The sequence below is a fragment of the Hyperolius riggenbachi genome, chromosome 1 (genome assembly GCF_040937935.1).
Source record: "Hyperolius riggenbachi isolate aHypRig1 chromosome 1, aHypRig1.pri, whole genome shotgun sequence".
In the NCBI taxonomy this organism is placed as follows: Eukaryota; Metazoa; Chordata; class Amphibia; order Anura; family Hyperoliidae; genus Hyperolius; species Hyperolius riggenbachi.
Window position 1 is genome coordinate 343,333,551 of NC_090646.1, and position 20,110 is coordinate 343,353,660.

Here is a 20,110-nt window from a genome sequence, read left to right on the forward strand (position 1 = left end):
GTCAGACGGTCTGCATTTTCTGTGGAGAGGCGGATACGCCGCCGATCTGTGACGATGCCTCCGGCAGCACTGAAACAGCGTTCCGACATAACGCTGGCTGCCGGGCAAGCCAGCACCTCTATTGCGTACATTGCCAGTTTGTGCCAGGTGTCTAGCTTCGATACCCAATAGTTGAAGGGTGCAGATGGATTGTTCAACACAGCTACGCCATCTGACATGTAGTCCTTGACCATCTTCTCCAGGCGATCGGTGTTGGAGGTGGATCTGCACGCTTGCTGTTCTGTGTGCTGCTGCATGGGTGTCAGAAAATTTTCCCACTCCAAGGACACTGCCGATACCATTCCCTTTTGGGCACTAGCTGCGGCTTGTGTTGTTTGCTGCCCTCCTGGTCGTCCTGGGTTTGCGGAAGTCAGTCTGTCGGCGTACAACTGGCTAGAGGAGGGGGAGGATGTCAATCTCCTCTCTAAAGTCTCCACAAGGGCCTGCTGGTATTCTTCCATTTTGACCTGTCTGGCTCTTTCTTCAAGCAGTTTTGGAAGATTGTGTTTGTACCGTGGATCCAGAAGGGTATAAACCCAGTAATTGGTGTTGTCCAGAATGCGCACAATGCGTGGGTCGCGTTCAATGCAGTCCTAGGCCGAAGAGGTCATAGCCTAGGGTCACAAAACCTGTTTATTTGGGCAATTTCAATGGTGGCGAGTCTGACGTACATAAATCGCAGCAATGGCCGTTAGCAACGTCTGAATCTTACGAAATGTCTCATGCAGGTAGAAGACATATTGTTAGACTTGGGCTCCAAAGATGGGTTCCCTACATCTCTGCAAACCAGAGTTACAGGGCTCCAAATTTGGTAAAATCACCCATAGGCTTTCATTGGGCCTCCTATTTACAGTTCCAAAATCTCACATCTTTTCAAAGGGCAATTACTCAGCAGTGGCAAATTTTCTAGCATTGTAGGGACCCTTAGGGGGAACATGACTGGTGAGTTTCGGGCCCCTAGGCCAAAGAGGTCATAGCCTAGGGTCACAAAAACCTGTTTATTTGGGCTATTTCAATGGTAGTGATGGTGACGTACATAAATCGCAGCAATGGCCGTTAGCAAAGTCTGAATCTCACGAAATGTCTCATGCAGGTAGAAGACATATTGTTAGACTTGGATTCCAAAGATGGGGTCCCTACATCTCTGCAAACTAGAGTTACAGGGGTCCAAAATTGGTAAAATCCCCCATAGGATTTCATTGCCTCCCTATTTCACTTTCCAAAATCTCACATCTTTTCAAAGGGCAATGGCTCAGCAGTACCAAATTTTCTAGCATTGTAGGGACCCTTAGGGGGAACATGACTGGTGAGTTTCGGGCCCCTAGGCCGAAGAGGTCATAGCCTAGGGTCACAAAAACCTGTTTATTTGGGCTATTTCAATGGTAGTGATGGTGGCGTACATAAATCACAGCCATGGCCGTTAGCAACGCCTGAATCTCACGAAATGTCTCATGCAGGTAGAAGACATATTGTTAGACTTGGATTCCAAAGATGGGGTCCCTACATCTCTGCAAACCAGAGTTACAGGGGTCCAAAATTGGTAAAATCCCCCATAGGATTTCATTGCCTCCCTATTTCACTTTCCAAAATCTCACATCTTTTCAAAGGGCAATGGCTCAGCAGTACCAAATTTTCTAGCATTGTAGGGACCCTTAGGGGGAACATGACTGGTGAGTTTCGGGCCCCTAGGCCAAAGAGGTCATAGCCTAGGGTCACAAAAACCTGTTTATTTGGGCTATTTCAATGGTAGTGATGGTGGCGTACATAAATCGCAGCAATGGCCGTTAGCAACGTCTGAATCTCACGAAATGTCTCATGCAGGTAGAAGACATATTGTTAGACTTGGATTCCAAAGATGGGGTCCCTACATCTCTGCAAACCAGAGTTACAGGGGTCCAAAATTGGTAAAATCCCCCATAGGATTTCATTGCCTCCCTATTTCACTTTCCAAAATCTCACATCTTTTCAAAGGGCAATGGCTCAGCAGTACCAAATTTTCTAGCATTGTAGGGACCCTTAGGGGGATCATGACTGGTGAGTTTTGCCACTGCTGAGCCATTGCCCTTTGAAATGGTGTGAGATTTTGGAACGGTAAATAGGAGGCCCAATGGTTTGCAGAGATGTAGGGACCCCATCTTTGGAATCCAAGTCTAACAATATGTCTTCTACCTGCATGAGACATTTCGTGAGATTCAGACTTTGCTAACGGCCATTGCTGCGATTTATGTACGTCACCATCACTACCATTGAAATAGCCCAAATAAACAGGTTTTTGTGACCCTAGGCTATGACCTCTTTGGCCTAGGGGCCCGAAACTCACCAGTCATGTTCCCCCTAAGGGTCCCTACAATGCTAGAAAATTTGCCACTGCTGAGTAATTGCCCTTTGAAAAGATGTGAGATTTTGGAACTGTAAATAGGAGGCCCAATGAAAGCCTATGGGTGATTTTACCAAATTTGGAGCCCTGTAACTCTGGTTTGCAGAGATGTAGGGAACCCATCTTTGGAGCCCAAGTCTAACAATATGTCTTCTACCTGCATGAGACATTTCGTGAGATTCAGGCGTTGCTAACGGCCATTGCTGCGATTTATGTACGTCACCATCACTACCATTGAAATAGCCCAAATAAACAGGTTTTGTGACCCTAGGCTATGACCTCTTCGGCCTAGGACTGCATTGAACGCGACCCACGCATTGTGCGCATTCTGGACAACACCAATTACTGGGTTTATACCCTTCTGGATCCACGGTACCAACACAATGTTCCAAAACTGCTTGAAGAAAGAGCCAGACAGGTCAAAATGGAAGAATACCAGCAGGCCCTTGTGGAGACTTTAGAGAGGAGATTGACATCCTCCCCCTCCTCTAGCCAGTTGTACGCCGACAGACTGACTTCCGCAAACCCAGGACGACCAGGAGGGCAGCAAACAACACAAGCCACAGCTAGTGCCCAAAAGGGAATGGTATCGGCAGTGTCCTTGGAGTGGGAAAATTTTCTGACACCCATGCAGCAGCACACAGAACAGCAAGCGTGCAGATCCACCTCCAACACCGATCGCCTGGAGAAGATGGTCAAGGACTACATGTCAGATGGCGTAGCTGTGTTGAACAATCCATCTGCACCCTTCAACTATTGGGTATCGAAGCTAGACACCTGGCACAAACTGGCAATGTACGCAATAGAGGTGCTGGCTTGCCCGGCAGCCAGCGTTATGTCAGAACGCTGTTTCAGTGCTGCCGGAGGCATCGTCACAGATCGGCGGCGTATCCGCCTCTCCACAGAAAATGCAGACCGTCTGACTCAAATTAAAATGAATCAATCCTGGATTGGAAACGACTACGCAACACTCCCGGACCCCAACCAAGTAACATGAACAATGAACATCTGTGATGGGTTAGCGTTTCCGGTCCCTGTTTATTGAACCTCTCATCTGTATTACATTTATGACTGCATGGCGACAAAATGCAAATTGCTATCCGCACGCTTCTTGTCCTCATGCAAGGCCTGGGTTGTTGTGTCTCAAAGCGTGGCCTTCTCCTCCTGCGCCACCCTCCTCCTGTTCCATCACGTGTGCTGCTGCTGGGTTAGCGTTACCGGTCCCTTTTCCTGGAACCTCTTATATGTATTACATTTATGACTGCATGCCGACAAAAAGCATGTTACCTGTGCAAAGAAAACAGACATTTCACGCATTTAAAAGACAGTTTTCCCTTTGAAACTTTAAAATCGATTTTCTCAAAAACTATAAGCTCTTTTTGCAAAAAATTTTTTTCCTCTTGTACCCACTCCTAAGGTGCACATACCCTGTAAATTTGGGGTATGTAGCATATAAGGAGGCTTTACAAAGCACGAAAATTCGGGTCCCCATTGACTTCCATTATGTTCGGAGCTCGGGTCGAACACCCGAACATCGCGGCCATGTTCGGCCTGTTCGGCCCGAACCCGAACATCTAGATGTTCGCCCAACACTAGTTTAAAACAAAACATATCTATGTGTTAGAATGGCCCAGTCAAAGTCCAGATCTAAATCCAATCGAGAATCTGTGGCAAGATCTGTAAACTGCTGTTCACAAGCGCTGTCCATCAAATCTGGCTGGATAGTGTACTGGTTAAGGGCTCTGCCTTTGACATGGGAGACCAGGGTTCGAATCCTGGCTAGGTCAAGTACCTATTCAGTAAGGAGTTCAAGGCAAGACTCCCTAACACTGCAGGGTGGCCTCCTGAGCGCGTCCCAGTGGCTGCAGCTCTTGAGCGCTTTGAGTCCGACAGGAGAAAAGCGCTATACAAATGTTCAGATTATTATTATTATTATTATTATTATTATTATAAATCTGACTGAGCTGGAGCTGTTTTGCAAAGAAGAATGGGCAAGGATTTCAGTCTCTAGATGTGCAAAGCTGGTAGAGACATACCCTAAAAGACTGGCAGCTGTAATTGCAGCAAAAGGTGGTTTTACAAAGTATTGACTCAGGGGGGCGAATAATTACGCACACCCCACTTTGCAGTTATTTATTTGTAAAAAATGTTTGGAATCATGTATGATTTTCGTTCCACTTCTCACATCACATGTACACCACTTTGTATTGGTCAGTAATATGAAAAAATGTGGAAAACATTAAGGGGGCCGAATACTTTTGCAACCCACTGTATATTTGTTACATGGTAAAAGTTATCACAAATCTTATTCAACCTGCGCCATTGTTGTTTTCCCTCCTAAATGGATATTAGTCAACAAAAAACACAAAAATGAAAGTACGACAAATTTAACAGCAGCATGCTGTCAGTTCAGTGTGACTGCTTGCAGACTTCTTCCCTTGTGCTTGGTATGATTTGCAGTAGGCTGTCCCTCACTATAATTATTTAGTTTATTTACTGTTAATACGTAACTCCCTTGTACTCCTGCAATTCGCAAAAGTCTAGTTTATATAACACAATGAAATTAGATTTTTTTGTGCTTGATTCACTAAGACAATTAGCATTCCTTATCAGAGTTAACACACTTTTTCAGAGTTAACATGCCTTATCAGAGTACTTACTTTGATTGGCCCAATAGGCTGCCTATCACTTAACAGGAAACTTGACAGGCAGCCTATTGGGCTAATCAAAGTGCGGGGATAATGTCCTTTAAAGTAATTGGACCCACAGAGGCTCAGGGCAGGACAAGTGGAGCTCTGGTCATTGCCAATTAGCAGGCATAAGTTCGTAGCGAACGCTATGGTACGCTGACAGGGCATGTTAACTCTGATAAGGAGTGTTAACTCTGATAAGGCATGTTAACTCTGATAAGGCATTCTATTTGTCTAAGTGAATCAAGTCCCCTGTAAGGTGTATTCCAAGGTATTGCAATATTTTGGTCTTAACTGTAAGTGTCTAGCTCTCATACTCTCCACTTCTCCATGGAGGGTATCTTTCAAGGGCCAGATCAAATTCACTTTTTCTCCTAGGAGATAATTTTTCATGTTCTGCTTATGTTTCAATAGTTTTTATTGTTTTTTTTTTTTTCAAAAAGGAATTAAAACAACTTTTGCACTCTGCAATTCAAAAGTACCATAAAGTAGGTTAAAAAAAATGTATTTTCTTGCTTGCTGCTAGTGGCCCAAAAAGCATTTTCTTTATAGTGTGAAAATATCACCTAGGAGAAAAGTTAGGAGAAAAAAAGTGAATCAATTCTTATAATTTCCTATATTAATTATAAAATTTGAGAGCTATTAATATTTTGGATCTCAGAAATTAAGTTAGAAAGGGATATATGGGGATTGGTTATATAAATTAAGATGGTATCAACCTATTGTGATAACTTATTGATAGAAGATCTTATCCAAATACCATGAACCATGGTAATTCCCTTGAGGGCAAGAATCAACAGAGGGAAGAAGCAGCCCAGACTTGTGTGATGTGAAAATTAAGTGAAAACACTCCATTCATTGTCACTCTTGTCACTTTTACATGGAAGGGCCTAGATGGAAATTCTGTAATGTTGTCATCAGAGGCCACCATTTGACCCTGTTGAATTCCTTCTCACCGTCCGTTGAAAGGGCCACCAGTGCCACACTTTTTCTGGCTGCTTAGTGGAAAAGTGCCCAGGTAGGGCTGTCCCTGACCACTGTGCCAAGGACAAATCCCGACTGGTCAAAATGTATAATGTAGGGCAGCCAGGATTTTATTTTGTGTACTGGCCCCTCTGGGAACAGTTTCTTCAACAAAATTAATCACAAAGCAGATCTAGCTATGCCATGAGTGCCAATAGCTTGTCTATATGATGAGACATTGAGCTAGATAGAGCAAAAGCCAGTGGGAAACTATTTCCAGAAGTTGGCTATGTTGCTATGTCTCCTCTTAGAAACTGTTTAGGCAGGAGTGATGTCAGTCTGCTGCCATGCACTATAGAGCAGTCACAGAAGCCAGCAGTTTCACATCCTGCATTGCTTAGAACAGTGGTGCTCAACCTTTTTTGGCCCGAGGGCCGAACTTCAAATCAAGAAAAATCTCGAGGGCCACAACACATGCGTACAAAATTTTGATGTAAAACGTTTACCGTTTTTCTAGTAACAGTTAACATGGTTTTGGAAACGGCTGTTTTTCAGAAACCAATTTCTGGATATTTGGCTCCAAATTTGTAACATTTTTTCTTAATACAGATTAATGCAGCAATGGTATCAGAGTCCAGTACGGTACCTGGGTGTATGCAGTAATGAGCACGTGGCCTGTAGTGTGCTGGCTGAGGAGGCTGTCAGCTCTGCTGAGGAGGAACAGAGGCCTAATTACCCACACGTGGCCTGTAGTGTGCTGGTTGAGGAGGCTGTCAGCTCTGCTGAGGAGGAACAGAGGCCTAATTACCCACACGTGGCCTGTAGTGTGCTGGCTGAGGAGGCTGTCAGCTCTGTGTGGGGCTGAGGGGGCTGTCACAGCATGCGCGCCGGTGTCTGCTCGCGGTGTCCTCCGGAGGAGGAGAGGATCGGGTGGCATTGCGTACTATCGGCACTCGTCAGGTATTGTGTCTCGCACATACACCAGCGTGTGCTCCGTATTCAGCCACGGGTAGCGCTGGGATAGTTAGAAAGCCTCGCTCATTGGTTACTGCAGGAACCTTCCTCCAATAGGAATTAGGCTGATTCCTATTGGAGGAAGGTTCCTGCAGTAACCAATGAGCGAGGCTTTCTAACCATCCCAGCGCTACCCGGGGCTGAATACGAGCACACGCTGGTGTATGCGCGGGACACAATACCTGCCGAGTGCCGATACTACGCAATACCACCCGATCCTCTCCCCCTCCGCAGGACACCACGGGCAGACATCGCACGGGCCACAGAAACTGGCTTCGCGGGCCACAAATGGCCCGCGGGCCGTAGGTTGGGCACGGCTGGCTTAGAACATTAGATTCTGGGACAAGATTATAAAATAATAACAAAGCAATATGTATTTATACATGCCTTGTCCTCATTTTTTTTCCTTACTGCTTTTTTTTTTTTATAAAATACTTGCTACACAGTTTTGATAAGAATTATTGTGGTGCTTCACTTGCAATTGACTTAATGTTGTTCTTTATATATTCAGAAGTGGTTTCCATACCTTCAAAGGTGCGTATACATGTCCAACTTTTTCCGACCAACTATAGTTCAATCCTGTTGGTCGGACAACAAGTTGGACATGTGGATGCGCAAAGTGCAGTGCGTGTGTACAAACGACTACTAGTTATTTGTCCAACTAATAGACGTTCATACATACAGTCGTTTAACCAGTCGTTTAATCTAGTCCATTGTTCTAACCAGTCCATTGTCCATTATCAAGTTGGTTAAACGTCATGTAAATTAGGATTTCAGACGCTTTGTTGGACAGTGTGTACGTGACGTTTGAACGACTTTTTGTTTGCACTTCAAGTCATTCAAACTACCAGTTTAAACGACAATCAGGCATCAAGTTGGACGTGTGTACGCACCTTAAAGAGACTCCGTAACAAAAATTGCATCCTGTTTTTTATCATCCTACAAGTTCAAAAAGCTATTCTAATGTGTTCTGGCTTACTGCAGCACTTTATACTATCACTGTCTCTGTAATAAATCAATGTATCTTTCCCCTGTCAGACTTGTCGGCCTGTGTCTGGAAGGCTGCCAAGTTCTTCAGTGTTGTGGTTCTGCTATGAACTCCCCCTTCCAGGCCCCTCTATGCACACTGCCTGTGTATTATTTAGATTAGAGCAGCTTCTCTCTTCTCTCTTATCTTTTACAAGCTGGATAAATCGTCCTCTGAGCTGGCTGGGCTTTCACATACTGAAGAATTACAGACAAGGGCAAAGCTGTTTGCAGGAAGAAACAAGCAGCCTGAAACTTCAGTGCATGAGAGCAGGGGGAAAGAAACACACAAATGATCTCTTGAGATTCAAAAGGAAGGCTGTATACAGCCTGCTTGTGTATGGATGTATTTTCTATGTGTGGATATACTGTACATCAACCTACTTCCTGTTTTGGTGGCCATTTTGTTTGTTTATAAACAAACTTTTTTAAACTGTTTTTAACCACTTTTAATGCGGTGAGGAGCGGTGAAATTGTGTCAGAGGGTAATAGGAGATGTCCCCGAACGCACTGGTATGTTTACTTTTGTGCGATTTTAACAATGCAGATTCTCTTTAAGGCATTCTGTTTGATAAACGTTTTGCCATCATGAGATAGCAATACCAATGCGAATTAAAGAGGAGAATCACCCATCACCTCTCCTATCAGTTATTGACTCATTATTGTTATGTGTTGCCACAATTACTGCTAACATATTGCTTTTGAATGCCTTTCCTTTTCACTGTACTTAAGAGTAACACTTTCATTGATCTTTGTTTTATAAACATCATGATAAATGTGTGAGTAGTATTGCCATGATGTCACAAAGATAGTTATTATATCGATCTTTACCTATTTGTACCTCTCTACTTGGTACAGTCAACATAAATGTTATGTGGTAAAAAATTTATGCTAGCTTTTAAAAATGAGTCAAAGTATCTTTAAATAAACCTTTGCTTTAGGCAAATGACAGTAGTCCTCTAAACCAGTGTTTCTCAACATTTTATTGGTATGTACCCCTTTTAAAACCCTGTACTCACCAAGTACCCCCTAGCATAGTAAACATTATCACAAGTACCCCTTGACAAATAGATATTTAATCATAGTACATGATAATTGGTTCTAAACTATTTCCAAGCATTTACTATTGCTTTTAATTAGCTAAAATACTAATTTGGTGTTGTTTAAATAAGATTTATCATTTTCTAAAACTCTAAATTTGTTCATCTTGGTTAAGTATATCAAGTCCGAGTACCCCCTGCAACCATCAGGAGTACCCCCTGGGGTACGCGTACCACACGTTGAGAACCTAGGCTCTAAACCATATAAACATATATTTTTTAAATTGTAACTTACTCTTTGCATTTATAAAATAAAAAATTAGATTAGATTAAAGAGACACTGAAGCGGAAAAAAAATGATGATATTATGATTTGTATGTGTAGCACAGCTAAGAAATAAAACATTAAGATCAGATACATCAGTCTAATTGTTTCCAGTACAGGAAGAGTTGAGAAACTCCAGTTGTTATCTCTATGCAAACAAGCCATTAAGCTCTCCAACTAAGTTAGTCCTGGAGAGGGCTGTTATCTGACTTTTATTATCTCAACTGTTCCTGGACTATTTACTTTTCCTCTGCTAGAGGAGAGTTCATTAGTTCACAGACTGCTCTGAAAGACTCATTTTGAATGCTGAGTGTTGTGTAATCTGCACATAATATAGAATGATGCAATGTTAGAAAAAACACTATATACCTGAAAATAAAAGTATGAGAATATTTTCTTTGCTGCTAATCTTCTAGTAATTATTCATAGTACACAACCAATTCACTATATCATATTTTTTTTTTCGCTTCAGTGTCTCTTTAAATAGAGTGACCAGACGTCCCAGATTGCCCGGGACACGTCCCGGATTCGGGGTCCGCTGTCCCAGGCTTAATGAGGTCCCGGGAAAACGTCCCGCTTTCAGCAGCGGGACGTCCCAGCCTCCGGACTCTGGCCACTCTCTCCTCAATGAACTGGCAGCGGCGTCTATAGACGCCGTGCCAGTTCATTGCCTGCAGCCCCGCTCCAGCCTCCTCTTCCGGTGTCTGTTCCGACACCAGCAGAGCAGGGCTACGGCATGATGGCTGCCGAAGCCCTGTACTGGAGACCTATTTGTGTCTCCAATACAGGGCTTCGGGCGCCATCTTGCCGTAGCCCTGTCAGCGCGGGAGACTGCAGGAGAAGTAAGACGGTCCCAGGAGCAGCGCGCCAGAGGCCGGAGACTTCTGCCAGGTGAGTAAATCAATGCTTTCTTTTCCAGGTGAAATGTTTGCCCGTGAAATGTTTGCCCGCATTGTTTCTTTTACAGGTGAAATGTTTGCCCGCATTGTTTCTTTTACAGGTGAAATGTTTGCCCGCATTGTTTCTTTTACAGGTGAAATGTTTGCCCGCATTGTTTCTTTTACAGGTGAAATGTTTGCCCGCATTGTTTCTTTTACAGGTGAAATGTTTGCCCGCATTGTTTCTTTTACAGGTGAAATGTTTGCCCGCATTGTTTCTTTTCCGGTGAAATATTTGCCCGCATTGTTTCTTTTCCGGTGAAATGTTTGCCCGCATTGTTTCTTTTCCGGTGAAATGTTTGCCCGCAGTGCGTTTCTTTTCCGGTGAAATGTTTGCCCGCAGTGCGTTTCTTTTCTGGTGAAATGTTTGCCCGCATTGCGTTTCTTTTCTGGTGAAATGTTTGCCCGCATTGTGTTTCTTTTCTGGTGAAATGTTTGCCCGCATTGCGTTTCTTTTCTGGTGAAATGTTTGCCCGCATTGCGTTTCTTTTCTGGTGAAATGTTTGCCCGCATTGCGTTTCTTTTGTACTGACATGTTGCCCGCATTGCATTTATTTTGTACTGACATGTTTGCCCGCATTGCGTTTATTTTGTACTGACATGTTTGCCCGCATTGCGTTTATTTTGTACTGACATGTTTGCCCGCATTGCGTTTACTTTGTACTGACATGTTTGCCCGCATTGCATTTATTTTATACTGACATGTTGCCCGCATTGCGGTTATTTTGTGCTGACATGTTGCCTATTGCGTTTATTTTCTGGTGTCCGGGGTAACCGTTACTGCATTTATTATTTAATGGTCATAGATGGCTATGTTTGCTGCTTTGTGGTTACGGTATACTATTAGCATCACAGAGTTTCTGCACACCCATGATGCAAAGTCTCGACTGTCCACATCATGGCGTAAACACTGCTTTCTTATGCCTCGCTGTTACATCATTACGTTAGCTCCGCCCATACAATGTCATGGCCACGCCCATTTTTCGCCGCGGCGCAGCCCCCCCCAGTCTTCGTCGCTGCGCGCTCCTCAGTCCTCCCCACTTTTCGCCGCGGCGCGCGCCGCCCCCCCCCCCCCCCCTCCCCGTCCCAGGTTGGACCCACAAAAATCTGGTCACTCTACTTTAAAGATAAACTGTTGAAAGAGTGGGACGTCTTTAAAACCTGAAGAATACTTTATTTCATAAGGATGTTCACATGTGAATTTCAAGCAGACAGCTACATACACAGATGGAATACAGTGCTTGTGAAATGTCTTACCTACCAGATGAATTGTAATTTTGTTCAGCCATCGTAATCAGGTAGCCCAGCTTTAGACCACAAGTGACCTCCCTCTTATCCACACTACAGCTGAGCAACACAACATGGGCAATGCCTCTTCCCCAGTCTACTGATTTGTCACCATGGAGCTTAGTGTAATTTGCCTTCTTAAAACAGAAGATATTTGTGATTATTCAGCTTTAAAGAGCAACTGTGGTTACCCACAATGCATCACTATTGAATATGCAAATTATATATTTATGACCCTGAAGCCAAATAGATAATTTGCATATTTAGTAGTGATGCATTATGGGTAGCCACAGTTGCTCACTTAAAGCTGAATAATAGCAAATACCTTCTGTTTTAAGAAGGCAAATTACACTAAGTTCCATACTGACCAATCATCAGACTCAGCTGCAGTGTGGAAATTACACTGAGCGTTGCTTTTTAGTAAGAGGGCTTTTTGGTCTCTTTTATTCCCCTATACGTTCCCAGTGGTTTAGGTCACCCCGAGCTGCTCGGGTATTCTATGGATCTTACTTACTGTAAGTAAATTCACACTCTTGGAATGCCTTGAAGACAGAAGACTAAGCACAACCATTATAAGCTCCGCTCAGTGCTGAAAAATACATAAAGCAAGTGTCCATATGGACCGGAAATATTTTTTAGGAGACATAGATAAAACTACAGTATGTAAAATGTAATCATTAAATGTCTGGGATACATGCTGTTCAAGTATAAATACAGGATATCACTGCTTGACTGATAATAATTACAAAATTGACGCTCGTTTCACAGTTCAGAGGGCTGCTTATTCGGAGGCACAAGTACATGTAGTAATAAGGGCCGTTTCACACCAAAAAGCACTTTGCGATGAGCTATTTTGGAGTCATTTTATAGTGACTTTTGACAACCAATTTTGAAGCAATTTTCACAGCACTTTTGCTTTTCCACACTTTCCACAGAATCGCAATGTGAAAAAAAGCTATGTGCAGATTTAAAGAAAAAAAAATAGCCTATTTTATTACATTAACCAAGCACTTTTCAAAGCTCTAGCGATCGGAAAGCTGCTGAAAATTGCTCTTGGTGTGAACCAGCCCTTAAGCATCTTGCCATGACCAGTAAAAATACTATTATTTATAGTGGCTGCAGCTGGTGTTGTACAGAATATAAAACAAACTAAAACATATAATAGCGGGGAGTCCGTAGATAGGCACAGTACAATCAAAACATCCAGCGACACAAGTACAAAAGCCGTTATTAGTTTATGGGTGGTATAAAAACATCCAGCAACAATATATTAAATTACTATTATAAATCATAGGTAGAAATATATGGTAGAACAAACAAATGAACTCTTGCTACTATTATAAATCATAACTCATTCTAGAAAGGTAGTACATATATTGACAAGGACCACTTTATCAGCACAGTCATTAAGTAGTTAAACATCTGCCATGACCAATTAAAATATAATGAATCATCCCAGAAAGATGGTACATATATTAAATCAAAGCATATCAGCTGCCCATACTGTATCAGGTACTCATCACTTGTACAGCCTTTTGTGGTGTAAAAAGTATAAAAAGTGTAACCATAGTACAAAAATTCCACTGGCACCAAACGAAGAGCTAGGAAGAGCAGAATCAAGTATGCAGAAAAGTTAGAGAGGATGCGCTGTGCATTTTCATTAACTTCTAGCATGTCTGTGGCTGCTCTTCCTGTCTTCGTGGCCCTTCATGTGGTGCCAGTGGAGTCTCTAAGCTATAGTTACACTTCTTTTTCTACGATCTTGGCCAGGGGCTGTACCTTTGCTGGGTACCTGATATGGACAGCTGATGTGCTTTGACTTGATGAAGTGGTCCTTGTCCTTGAAGCCATGAAACGTGCATCAGGCTTATTATTTTCATCAAATAAGATGTGATGTGTTGTATTTATACTTGAAAGACTTTTATTTTATTTATTCCAATAATTTTCTGACATTTAGTAAATGTAAAATTTTACATAGTTACTCTCTCTTCGAGACATGCAAGCCTTTTGTCTTTCTGCTTTAGGCCCGGTTCACACTTGCGGTTCTCTGCCAAACGGACCGGATGACCTGACCGGATCCGGACCGGATCCGGATCGGAACCGTACGGTTCTGATCCGGATCGTTGCATCAGGTGTTCATCAGGATGCGATCCGGATCCGTTTGGCAAAAGATAGTAGAAATAGAATAAAAATGTTGGGGTCTGGGAGGTCAGCAGAAGGTGGACCTGTGGAATCAGGCCCTCCGCTGTTTAGCACTCACCTCCACCTCCGACATACTGCCAACATCTCCAGCACGTTTAAAATCACTGCTGCTCCACTCCAAAATGCTTGCCCATGTGTCCCCATCCAAAATCGCCGCTTCAATACGCATAGGAAGTGGGGTAGAACATCCGGATTTTTAGCCAGTGTGTTGTGCGCTCTCCGGTTCTCATTGGTTTGTATTGGCCGGATGGTGGACCAAAAAATAGCGCATGTTGGGTCTTATGCCGGATCCGGTCCGGACGAAACGGACGCATGTGAACGGACGCATAGGCTTTCATTGCTATGCCGTGCGTCCGTTCCGTCCGTTCTGCATGCGGTCCGGCCCCCGGCACGGCGATTCCGGACGGTGACCGCTAATGTGAACCGGGCCTTACATCTACAGTAAAGTTAGCAGGTGATTTCTTTTTAAAATGAACACTCCTAGGCCCATATGCATTTACCTTTTCTCCTGAGTTTTCTCCTTGGAGATTATTTTTTATCTTATCTGCAAAGTAACTTTTCAGCACTTTGCAACTGAAAAAATACCAACATGCAGTACTTTTAAAGGGGACACCTGGTAAAATGAGCGAGCCGAAATCCCGATAGCAGAATTTCTGTAATCGGTAATTATACCAATATTTGCTAACCCTTACTGTAACCTAAATCTCTCACTGTCCCTCCCCTAGCTATGCCTAACACTGACTTCCCCCCAGGGCCGGGCCGAGGCATAGGCTGGAGAGGCTCCAGCCTCAGGGCGCAGGGTAGGGGGGGGGGCGCACAATTCATTCAGCTGTCATTCCTAATTGTGTTTGAAGCAGAAATAAATAAGAAAAGGGGATACATGGCAGTGACTGCAAGTCAGATAACTAGATATTAAGGTGTTGGGGAGGTTGTGGGCCCTGTGGCGCCTCTTAGTCTAATAGCAATCAGTGTGTGACGGCTGGGGTGGCAGGGATGGAGGGGCGCACTTTGGTGTCTCAGCCTTGGGTGCTGGAGGACCTTGTCCCGTCTCTGCTTCCCCCACTTACTCCTAACTGTAACCTCACCCCATCTATGCCTAACACTAATCCCCCCTTACCTATGATAACCTGGTGCTTAATGTCCCCCTGGCACTTCTATATTATAGTCAAATGCCTTAATGCAAATTACAATCCCCTGTCGTCTATTACCACTGCACCAAGCACAATCCTGCCCATGGATGACAAACCCCCAGCACAAAATAAAAAAGAAATAATCTTATTTTGCTTACTGAAGTCTTCAAGTGTATTTTTTCGATAAGGTGTTTTATCACCTGGGAAAAAAGGCAGGAGAAAAGTTAACTGAATAGTAGGTGAGCAAATCATTTTGAGTGATACAACCACTAACTGACTAAAAATAATCTCCAAATTAGTTCTTTCTCGCACTGCTGGGTGAGCTAATTTTTGCCTGGCAGTGCAACGTCAAAGTTAATCATGCAACTGGAAAATCAAATAATTTCAGCTCCTGCCTGCTTTTATTGCTGGAGAAATTTTGTAATTACACCATGCCCAGTTTGTATAATATTTCTATTTTTATACCTCTAGATTCCTCATGGCTATTACCAATGACCAATAAAAAACAGAGTTTTGAATGCAGTTCATGGTTCACATCAACCAGCACTCCTTCTATACTAGTCGCCCCCTCCCTGCACAGCAGAGTTTAATAATGGGGCCCCCCTTTTTTCTCTTTCAGAACCTGTTTGCCCAGCACAGAGTCTGGTGTGGGGAGCAGTGTAATAATGATCACTGCTCTGTACAGCAATACATAGCGATAATGATTACCGCTATAGCACCAATGAAGAGCTGATGCAGTGGCAAAAGCAGACCCGACATGGGCCATCTACAACACATATTCTTGTGCCACTTCGAGATATTCCTGGTACCAGTTTCATACACCTGGGACTGTATTAGAAACTGATATACATAATAACTATACCCTAAAAAGCTTTAGTCTCCTGTGCAAGTTGTATGCTGGGTACACATGACCCAATTTCCCATCCGATTGATGGGTAATCTGATGGGAAAGGTGTATCGTGTGTACATATCCAAACTGCTTCTGATTGATAAGGGTATCGATTTTTCTGTGATAATGTCGGGAAAATATATCCCACTATCTAATTGGGAGCAGATCAGACATTTCGGAATTAATCAGATTCCCTAAGACCCTCAGGCACTCCACATATAACAATTGATAGGAAGCATCAAAACCTTACAGAGACAGCCACAGTGTCAGAGAGGTGTAAGCAGTTTGTTAATGATTACCATTATTCAAAGCACATACAGAGGTGGTATGGAGAGCTGACACAGCAGTTGAATGAGGGTCCTTGGTGTGCGCCTCTGGTGCAGGGTCTCCAGTGCAGTCACCACCTCTGCATCCCCTATTGCTACGTCACTGGCTATACCTCTGTCAGTGAATGCAGCAGGACTATGCTGTCAGTGTTGTAGATATAAACCAGCATTCCCGGTATGAGTGGCATATTGCGGGTCCAAGATTGTTGAGCCTTGCTGGGTATTACTACTGTCAAAAGTAAGAAAGTAAAAGCATTTTTTCTACAGTCTAGTTCTAGTTATTATTAGCTATTTCAGTTTATTAGTTTTTGCACAGTTGGCTTTTACTGTTATTAGCGTGATTTATTGATACCGCATATTCTGGATACATTAGATAGAAACTTTTGGCACAGTGCCCACAACATATGGCATTCACCTCAGCCAGCCAGCTTAGGTTACTCATTTACTCAGCAATACCTCTGCTTTCATGGAATATGTTAAATGAATGCACAAGAAATGTTGAACATCCCAACTGTCTCTCTTTTTATAGAAAGTGTTCCTCTTTTGAAAACAATACCCACCCCACCCCCTTTCCTCTTAATTGTCCCTCCTTTAAAGCAGTAGGATTAGCTATACTATGCCAGGGAAAAAAACACGTATATAAGTAGATAAATACTTGATCTACTTACATAACACATGTATTGTACTGTCCACATTTTGATTTCAGTGAATGTTACAAAGTAAATGAAGAGAATTCTGTTCCTGGTGGGGGTTATGTCTTTTGCCCACAGTTTAGGTTAACTAGTGATATAATTTCTGCCCTTTACTTTTTTTCTTTTCTCCTCCAATTGCTGAGTCACCTCAGCCTTGCTTGTAAACACAAGTGAGCAGGGGATCAGGTTTCAGATAAGCAGCTGGCAGGGAAATAAAGGGAGGAGGAGGAATATATTATAGATAAAAAGAACCCCCAGCATGAAACTGTTTGGCACTGACTACTAAAGGGACAGCGCCCCTTAAGTATGTGATAACTCCAAATCATAACAGCAAAAAAAGTTTTGAAAGTTTTGAATGCAGGATTAGCATCTTTATCCCTTAATACACTCAGACCAGTTGCTGTTGAAATTAGATTTTTATGGTGACACTCCCGCTTTAAGTCTGATGCACAGATCTGAGTAAATGTATGTATTTCTTTTCTAAGAAATATGTTTATGTGACTCGTGTGACACGTTATGTGACGTGTAGCTTACATAATTATAATTACCGTATATGCTGGCGTATTAGGCGACTGGGCGTATAAGATGACCCCCCAACTTTGCCAGTTAAAATGTAGAGGTTGGGGTATCCTCGCCGTATAAGACTACCCCATAGTAGGAGTGTCAGGGTGCCGGGTATCAGGCAGAGCTGTAATTACCTTATGCTGCAGTCATCCGGTAATAAGAAAGATAGATCGCGTTCTCAGTTTAAAAAATAACTTGTTGTAACAGCTTCTTGCGAGCAGCCGCTCGCATGGGTAGCAGTGCAGCTTCCTGCGTCCCTTGACTGGTGACGTGTGCGCTCCACTGATGAGGCTCACGCCGGAAGAGATTGCCGGGATGTATTGTGGAGCGCACACGTCACAAGTCAGGTGATGCAGGAAGCTGCACTGCTACCCGTGCGAGCGGCTGCTCGCAAGAAGCTGTTACAACAAGTTATTTTTTTAAACGGAGAATGCGATCTATATTTCTTATTGCCGGATGACTGCAGCATAAGGTAATTACAGTTCTGCCTGACACACGGCACCCTGACCAGACCTGACATTCTGACACTCGGCGTATAAGACGACCCCCGACTTTTCAGATGTTTTTTCAGGGTTAAAAAGTCGTCTTATACGCCAGTATATACGGTATTTAGTATTTATATAGCGCCGACAAAATAATGAAAATATTTTGCTTTATAATAAATTCTTTGTGATATGTATGACTAGGGGTGTGGTCAGGAATGTTCTGGGGGACTTAAATGTGACCCTCTTTCCTATCTCAAAAAGTTGGGAGGTATATCCTCAATTAAATTGTATTCGCTAAGAAATACCATATAAAAATATGGTACCATATAATACCATATAAAAATCATATAATCATATAATACCATATAAAAATCCAATCTATAGTCCTCCCTTAAAAAAATCTATCTACTCTATCTATCTATCTATCTATCTATCTATCTATCTATCTATCTATCTATCTATCTATCTATCTATAAACTGTAAGTACATGGGGCCTAAGGATATACTGTCTCAAAAAGAAAAATACGTTAATTGCCTATGGCTAGGACTTTCCCAGACCCCTTTTACAAGGGAGGTGGTGAATTCACTACTTGTCACCTGTGCACCAACCAGGCCACACTCAGATGCAACATATTGTGGGGTTTTTTTTAACCACCATGGGGTTTATTGAGTAAACTGCAGTAAGCAGAATAACATGTGTAAAGTCTTAGCGCACAATGATTACAATGCAATGCATTACACTCTACTCGGGGTGGTAGGACTTTACGCATGTTATTCTGCTTACCGCAGTTTAGTAAATACAACTCCATATGTCAAACCATCACATATGTGGTGGTGTTACAATTACAAATGCTGACATTCAGCCACATGAAGCTGCAGTCAAAAGGTGCTTGTGGCCAGGAAGCTCTTCCGCTTGACAAGGACGGAGATCAACCTTCCCTATAAAAGGGGCATCATACTGTGCCTGAAATGAAACGATGATAAATCCTGTTTTGGAGACCTAAAGGATTATGATTGATCTTTAGGTACAGAATGCTGTGCATTTTTGGAACAATGTATCCTGCATCCAATTATTCTATTACTGATATATATGTACACGGGGGCCTGAAAATGCTTACACATTGTTAGTACTAGATTTATATAACCTTTAAAAGGATATCTGTAAGTCATGTTTGAATTATGCAATCACATTAGGTGCTCAAAGTGGTCGCCATCCAGAAACTCCAGTCAAAGTACTGCATTAACAAGACTGACTAGAACGCCCACAGAGACTGCTCAAGCACACCTCCGCCATTTTATTTTACGCTCGCCTGATGGTCACATAATGACATCAACAATGGCGCAATTACTGACATCTTTAGGAAAAACGTAATACCACACATTGCTGCCATCATTTAGTTTGGGTCTATTTTGAAAAAGAGTATAGGGCAGTACGGTGGCATAGTGGTTAGCACTCTTGCCTTGCAGCGCTGGGTCCCTGGTTTGAATCCCAGCCAGGTCAACATCTGCAAGGAGTTTGTATGTTCTCCCCGTGTCTGTGTGGGTTTTCTCCGGGCACTCCGGTTTCCTCCCACATCCCAAAAACATACAGATAAGTTAATTGGCTTCCCATAAATTGGCCCTAGACTATGATACATACATATTTTACCAAAGAGAAACAGATATGAGTGGCACTCCCTACAGTAACATGGAGCAGTGTGAGTGCATGGGCAAAAAATGTTCTCACCAAATCACCGACGCTTCCTGCATCTGCTGCTGGGACATGTGCACATCGGACTGTATGAAGAAAGCCATCAATAACATCCAATATGTAGAAAAAATAGCAGACCCTCCGGGCACCTTCCGTCCAATTTCTTTATTGCAGTGCTTAGGTACAGGTGATACATCTGCGATACATCCGGGTTACGGATCCTCAAGTGATGGTGTGATGGAGGTGGAGGGATGCCGGGCACCAGGTGGGGCTTGCGACGGCCGTTTCCTGTGCTCCAAAGAGCACAGCGTGACCAAGCGTCCACTGAGACGCGAAACAGCCGTCGCAAGCTGCACCTGGTGCCCGGCATCCCCCCACCTTCATCACACCATCACTTGAGGATCCGTAACCCGGATGTATCGCAGATGTATCAC

At 43.2% G+C, this 20,110-nt stretch overlaps 1 protein-coding gene across 1 annotated transcript in view; it reads left to right on the top strand.

Moving 5' to 3' along the window:
- TMEM259 (transmembrane protein 259) overlaps positions 1 to 20,110 on the top strand; it is a 144,336-nt gene that overhangs the window by 123,446 nt on the left and 780 nt on the right. The window lies entirely within an intron of this gene.